We start from the raw sequence: 7,271 nt of genomic DNA, 5'->3' as shown, positions 1-7,271 counted from the left end.
TATATTGCCTGATATATATTTTAATATCACTTAACTAACTACAGTAACTCTTGTAAATAATTGTATCATTCTGCATATTCTGTTTTATTTATGTACTTCGATTATTTTATGTCTAACTTTTATACTAATTTTTTGCATCGGGAAGATGAATTTTACTTGTATTTTATGTACTAGTGACAATAAAAGAATCTTGTATCTTGTATACATTTATTTATAATACATTATATTTCAAATGTTTAATGTTTATATTTAAAATTAGTTATTAGTTAGTTTTTTTTTTATGTGCTTAGGTTTGTCATTTTTTATTACATACTAAACATGGTTACATCTTTTATTCATTGTAGTCAGTTAGTTAGTTCATTAATTATTTGTTTCACACTATCAGATTAAAACAGTGACCAGCCAATTCTGGCTTATGAGTGAAATACAGGACATTTTTAAAACACATGCAAAAAACATGATTAAAAATGTCCAGTCCATTTTGGAGAACAGCAATTTAACTTCATGACACCAGTTTTTTACATTGTTATTTGCTAAATGTTGGAACCAATGGAAGGCTTTACTTGGATACTGGTCTTCATCTAGTTTTGAAAGACGGCTCCACAATCTAGCTAAATAAACTGCATCTGACGCACTATTGGGGATCCCATCTCATGTCACCAAGTATAGTGTCATTTGGAGTATATTTCCCAACCCCAAGGAAAAAACGGCATGCATGGTAAAAAACAGAGCTTATTGAAGAGTACTCATACCCCAAACACCACTACCATAATCTAAGATCGGACTAAAAAGAGACTCAAAGAGTTTTGTAAATGAATTAAAGTTGATAACTCCCAGAGCCAATATCTTTACTAATAACACCAAGTGCACAAGATGCAGACGCAGCCAGATTGCTGGCAGATACATTAGGATCTAAGAATTCATCAAACCAAATGAAAAGGTACTTATAACCATTAACAATATCAATGTCAAAATTACAGCAATTAAACTGTTTATTAATTTTTTTACGATTTTTTCTGCGAAAATGGACAATTTGTCATTTTAAGGCTAATGAGCCACCTTTTATAGACCATTTTGAAACAGCATCTAACATATTTTGAAGAGAGCTTTCATTTTTGGCAAGTATCACAATGTCATCAGCATACATCCATATGTCAATTTTTGTTTTAAGTATTAGGAATGCCACAATATAATTGCTTTAAATTGTTTACTATGCAATTTATGAAAATATTAAAAAGTATGGGTGATAACAAGCAACCCTGTTTTACACCTAATTAACGTCAAACCAACTTGTCATATGATCATTCACCCTGACGGCACACTTAACATCATTATATAAACTTCTAATACAATTGTAGAAATTCCTATGAATACCAATACTTCGTAGTTTAAACCAAAGACAATCTCGATCTACATGCTTTCTTTCCATCAATAAAGCATGCGCAAGTATCCTTTTTACAAAGATTTCTATTCTGTATAACCGATGAGAGGGTATATAAGTGATCAAGGCAACCAAGATTTTTTCTAAAACCATCTTGCTTTTCCTGAATTATATTGTTTTCTTCAAGCCAATCAGAAAGCCTTTTACGAATCACATCACAATAAATTCTACATACTGCTGATAAAAGAGTACCTCTGTAGCTCATCGGTACTCTTAGATCATTATTTCCAGATTTTGGATTGGGTTAATTAAACCGAGCTTCCATCTAGATGGGCAGAGACCACAAGCAACATAATTTCGAAACTAACATGAAGTAAATTTGCTGATGTATCACTTTTAAGGAGTTTTGTAATAATGCCATCAATACCAGCAGCCTTATTTAATTTAGCTCGGTTGATTGCATCAGTTACTTCAGTATACTCAATAGGGTTATTAAGGCAAGTAGCAATATGATCGTTATCAAAAAAATTAACTTTAAGATGTTGTAGTTGGGTTTTAACATGTAATAAAAACACATCGTCGAAATCATTAGAATTAGTATTAAACTGTGACTTGAATTCGTTACACCATTTGTTTAATACATCATCTACATTTCCTTTAGTTCACCATCATCGGTTACAATTTCCATGGAAATACCATTATTTTATTAACAGTTGTTTACACCAATTTTACCAATCTCTTTCCAGAACATATGAGAAATTTTGCACTTTAACTATTTTTTGTTACCACACACATCATCTGACTGATTCCACCAGGGTTTTGGCGAATGCCTCATGTTATTATTGCCACTAAGGCTTTTTGTCTTTCTAAAGGTACTTTTAACAGCAAACTAATAATGAAGGTTTCAAATTTATCATACACCCTGTCAACTTCAGCCTGAATTCCAAAGTTTGAATTTAGTTCATCGATCAATTCGCTCGCCTTAGAAATACTTTATTATCCATGAGAAGATTGTGATGGTATTTCACGCAGGTCAAATACTTTTGCAAGACTTTTAAAATCATTGTATTGCTCATGGGTTATGTTGTTATTACAGTACATGACAGTCTATCACTGGTTGCGAACGCCCAGGATAAAAGGGAATGATCAGGTAAAGTACCATTCACATTAATATTATATGTTTTTATGAGATTTGAAAAAGTAATACTTTAAAGAGGGAGTACAGAGTAAGTTCATCATACGGGACAATACAATAATCAACAACTGATTTACCTGTAGATACACAAGTAAAATTATCTTTTATGTTATCGTTTCTACCATTGAGACAGCATATGTTTGCACTTATACTAAAGTCAATAAATTTGTAAGTTTCAGCCACAATATAGCATCATACCCATTTTCCGCAATTTTAACATTAAAAGAGCTAAGAATGCGTCTGTGAACAAGAATTCCAATATATCCTGAGCCCTTTTTTGCTCTACTGTGAAGAGATGATCTATTGTGATTAAACCATAAATAGTTTGGAATATTTAGAGCATCATTACATCTTAAATGAGATTCAACACATAAAGTCAAAATCACTTCTTATAATAATTTCTTTTTAAACAATATTACTCTCTGACCACCCCCCCCCCCCAATGTTCCAACAACCAATTTGCAGCGATTGAAGACAACCATCGTTATCCTAAACTGTCTGGGTCAGTAATACAGAAGCGCCTTGCTGTAAGTTTTGTTTGCCACATTCTTTTCCATCGGTACAGTTTGTTGTCGATAATAGTTTTCCACGACAGAAAACAGTTTTCTTGCCAACTTTGTAGGCAGATTCAGCAACAGATTTTAGTTGAATGCATTCTTTTCTGTCTGCTTCGATTTCATCGGTTTTGATATAATACGCTGCCTTGTCTAGCTTTCTCTTTGCCTTGCTTTCTCTTTGCCTTCAAAACAGAATCTTTCTCGCGTAGCAGTAGAGCTTTAAAAATAATTGGCCTATGGCGCTTCCCGTCATGATGATGTCTACCAGTACGGTGGGCAACTTCCCCTTTAATATCTAAACCTAAATTCTCCTTCAGAACAGGGGCGGATTTAGAGGGGGGCTAAACAGGCTTTAGCCCCCCCTAAAATTTTATAGCCATTTCTTTTTAACTGCTTTTTAAGGTCCAAATTAAAATATTGTTTAATGTTTTCTTCACACACATCATATTTACAGTATGCAACATTTTACAGTAGTTGTTTTTCAGTGATAAAATAAAAATGAAATACGTTTTTTAACCGATCAGCGGACAAAAAACGTAGCTAAGAAAGCTGCTTTTGCCTTGCCTTCATGCTCAAACCTCGAAGCAAAGGCCGTTGTGTAGTGGTCTCAACGTTTGTATAATACATGGGTGAAGATCGATTTAACGCTCTGATATTATTGTACATTCACAGAGACATAGAGCTAGACGTAGATGAAATCATTGATAATTATGCTCGTAGGCACCCACAGAGGCTTTGCCTGATAAACTTATTGTCTTTGATGAATGCTATATTTATTTATTAATGGTGTCTACTATTTCTTCAAATATTAAAACCTACATTGTACAATTATATTATTCTATTCCTCCCAAACTATTATTAAATAATTATGTATATAATATAATATAATATGATATATACATGCATATATGTATGTGTATATATATGTATGTGTATATATATGTATGTGTATATATATGTATGTGTATATATATGTATGTGTATATATATGTATGTGTATATATATATATATATATATATATATATATATATACTACTACTACTACTACATTTAAAACATATTTTAAGGGGAATTCTTTTGTCGTCTGAGGTTCTCCTTAACATTGTCAAATTTTACCTTTAGGGACAGTATTTTTTATTATGGAACTGTTTTCTCCCTCTTCATTGTCTTATGTTCCCCATGGCAACCCTTTCACCAGGTTTTTTAATAATAATAATAATAATAACAACTTTATTTTATAACAGTCAAAAAACTCGTTCACCCAAGTGGGTGTTCTTCCACGAGGCCGTATGGACATTAAACAAAATAATTGTGTTAGATTAAAATAATTAAGTGTTAGTACAAAGAAAAAACAAATATATATAATACATAATAATGGTTATTACATTACTATGTTTCTTTTAAAAAGTTCTAGTGTGCTTGAGTTTTTTATATTGCTGTCTAAATTATTCCACAAAAGAGCCCCCCGGTAACATAGACTTCTTTTTTTATATTCCGTTCTTGGTTTGGGTACGTTAAGGTTGTCATTTGACCTAGTGTTGTATTTACTTTCTCTTTGAATAAATCTATTTTTTAAATAATTAGGAGCTAAGTCATTCATTATTTTGTACATTGTGATATTTTCATTAATGTTGAGCATTTGATCAAGATTAGGCCATTTAAGTTCCACAAGTGCTTGAGTACTTGAGTCATATTTTCGTTTTTTGGTAATAATTTTAGCTGCCCTGTTTTGTAATATTTGTAATTTATTTCTTAACATTTTGTTGCACCTCCCCCAAACTATATTGCAATAGTCAAAATGGGGTGCAACAATAGCTTTATTTATATAGAAGGGATTGTAAATGAGTGGGAATTAAATCACTGGATTTCTTAAGAAAAAATAAGCCTGGAAGAACTTTAGATCTAATACGATCAATATGCGTATTCCAATTTAAAGTTTCATCAATGTGTACTCCTAAGTGTTTACAATGATGAACTCTTTGCAATTGAGAACCATTTATATTGATATCTAAGTTAACATTAGACAACTTTGATAATTTTTGGTGTGTGCCAATAATCATCAATTCTGTCTTCTTTACATTCAGACTTAGTTTGTTACTGATTAACCATTTCCTTATATTTTCTAGGTCAATATTTATCTTATGGGTTACATCTATAATGTCATCAGAAGCATAATAAAGGGCAGTATCATCAGCATACATACTAATTGTCCCATATTTTACAACACTTGGAAGGTTATTAACATATAATAAAAAAAGTCTGAGTGGACCCAAAATGGATCCTTGTGGGATGCCACATACCACTTGGCATTGTTTAGATGATTTACCATTTATTATTGTTTTTTGTTTACATTCAGAAAGATAGCTTTTGAACCAGTTTAAAGAAAGATTACTCAGTGCAAACATACTTAATTTTTTAATGAGGATGTCATGATCCACGGTGTCAAACGCCTTTTTAAGATCTAACATAACAAGACCAATATATTTGCCTTGGTCTATTGCATCTATCCAGTCTTCTGTTACGTTAATGAGGGAAGATAGTGTGGAAAAATTTGGGCGGAAACCTGATTGTTTTTCATAAATTAAAGAGTTATTATTAAGATAGGGGTATAATTGATCAAAAATTGTACGTTCCAGTATTTTAGATAAAATTGGCAAAATTGATATTGGTCCATAGTTACATGGCTCCGTATTGTCACTTCCTTTGTAAACTGGACATATTCGGGCACTTTTCCACATTTTAGGAAAGGAAGAGGTTCTAATGGATAAATTTACAATGTATGTTAATGGTGATACAATAAAATTAATTGCTAATTTTAAAAGTTTAGATGGAATCTCATCATCACCAGTAGCCTTTTTGATTGATAATTTTTGAAGTTGTTTATATATATATTCTTCAGTTACTAAATTAAAATTAAATAAGTTTATTGAACCATTTTGGTCAGTAGGAATGTCACTGTTATTTATATTTGGAATTGTTTCAGCAAGCTTAGATCCAACAGTAGAAAAATATTCATTCATTATATTAGCAATATCATTTGGATTTGATTTAAGTTCATCATTTATTTAATGAATGGTGAAATTTCAGAAAATGTCCCAAAATTTTAAGGGTGGTGCACAAAATTTTAAAGGGTGGATATAAACAATCGCTATTTTAGTTCATAGCAAGTGACACGCTAAGTTTGTTTATTGACCTTGCGTTTGCATTAATATTTTTTTGCGTGGTTCCAATATTTTAAGCATGGCATATAATTTTTTTTAAATGCCATTAAAGATCCTAGTTTAATCGTTTTCATATTATTAATTTATTTACATATATTCTTGTTATAATAATGATTTACTATAAATATTATTTAACATTTACGGAAATAAATGTTGTTTAATGAATGAATAATTATTCAAATCCACTTTCACTTGACAACAACAACTTGGCATCAGTTATTATTTTTAATGGTGTCTACCACGTATTTCTTCTGCAATTATATACATATACTAAATAAAAGCTCCATTGTACAAGTTTATTTATTCAGTTTATATACACATACATACATACACATACATACATACATACATACATACACATACATACATATATTGAGGGCGTCTTCGAATCGAATAACACGTACTGAATTTTATCTATACATTGCTGTAAAATTTTCTTTAAATATCCTGTTTAATCTCTGCCATCGGCCTTTATTAACGTAAAGTACTGTCTTATTGTAACTTTTTCATACGAAGTATTTTGTTACATATACCACATTTGGCGAGTTTTGAGGCTATTATGGGGCCACCCATACAGCCGATGGAGTTGAGGGGAAAGGGCAAGGCTAAGCCCTGTCTCTTATACACATCTAGATGTGTATAAGAGACAGGACATACACAGTGCCTACATAGGCAAAAAGACTAATATATAATAATAATAATAATAAATAATAATAATAATAATAATAATAATAATAATTTTATTATTATTATTATTATTATTATCATTATTATTATTATTATTAGGCAAAGTGCCAAACCAACCAACCGTGCTAAAATGTCTAGCGTCCTCACTACCTATATTGGCCAACATATTTTGCATTTGCAACATTATCCAAATAAATATCAGTGGCGTATCTGGGGATTATTGAGCCCT

The sequence above is a fragment of the Anneissia japonica genome, unplaced genomic scaffold, assembly GCF_011630105.1.
Source record: "Anneissia japonica isolate Jap-2015-1 unplaced genomic scaffold, ASM1163010v1 scaffold2776_len101754_cov109, whole genome shotgun sequence".
NCBI lineage: Eukaryota > Metazoa > Echinodermata > Crinoidea > Comatulida > Comatulidae > Anneissia > Anneissia japonica.
This window is presented reverse-complemented; position numbering follows the sequence as displayed.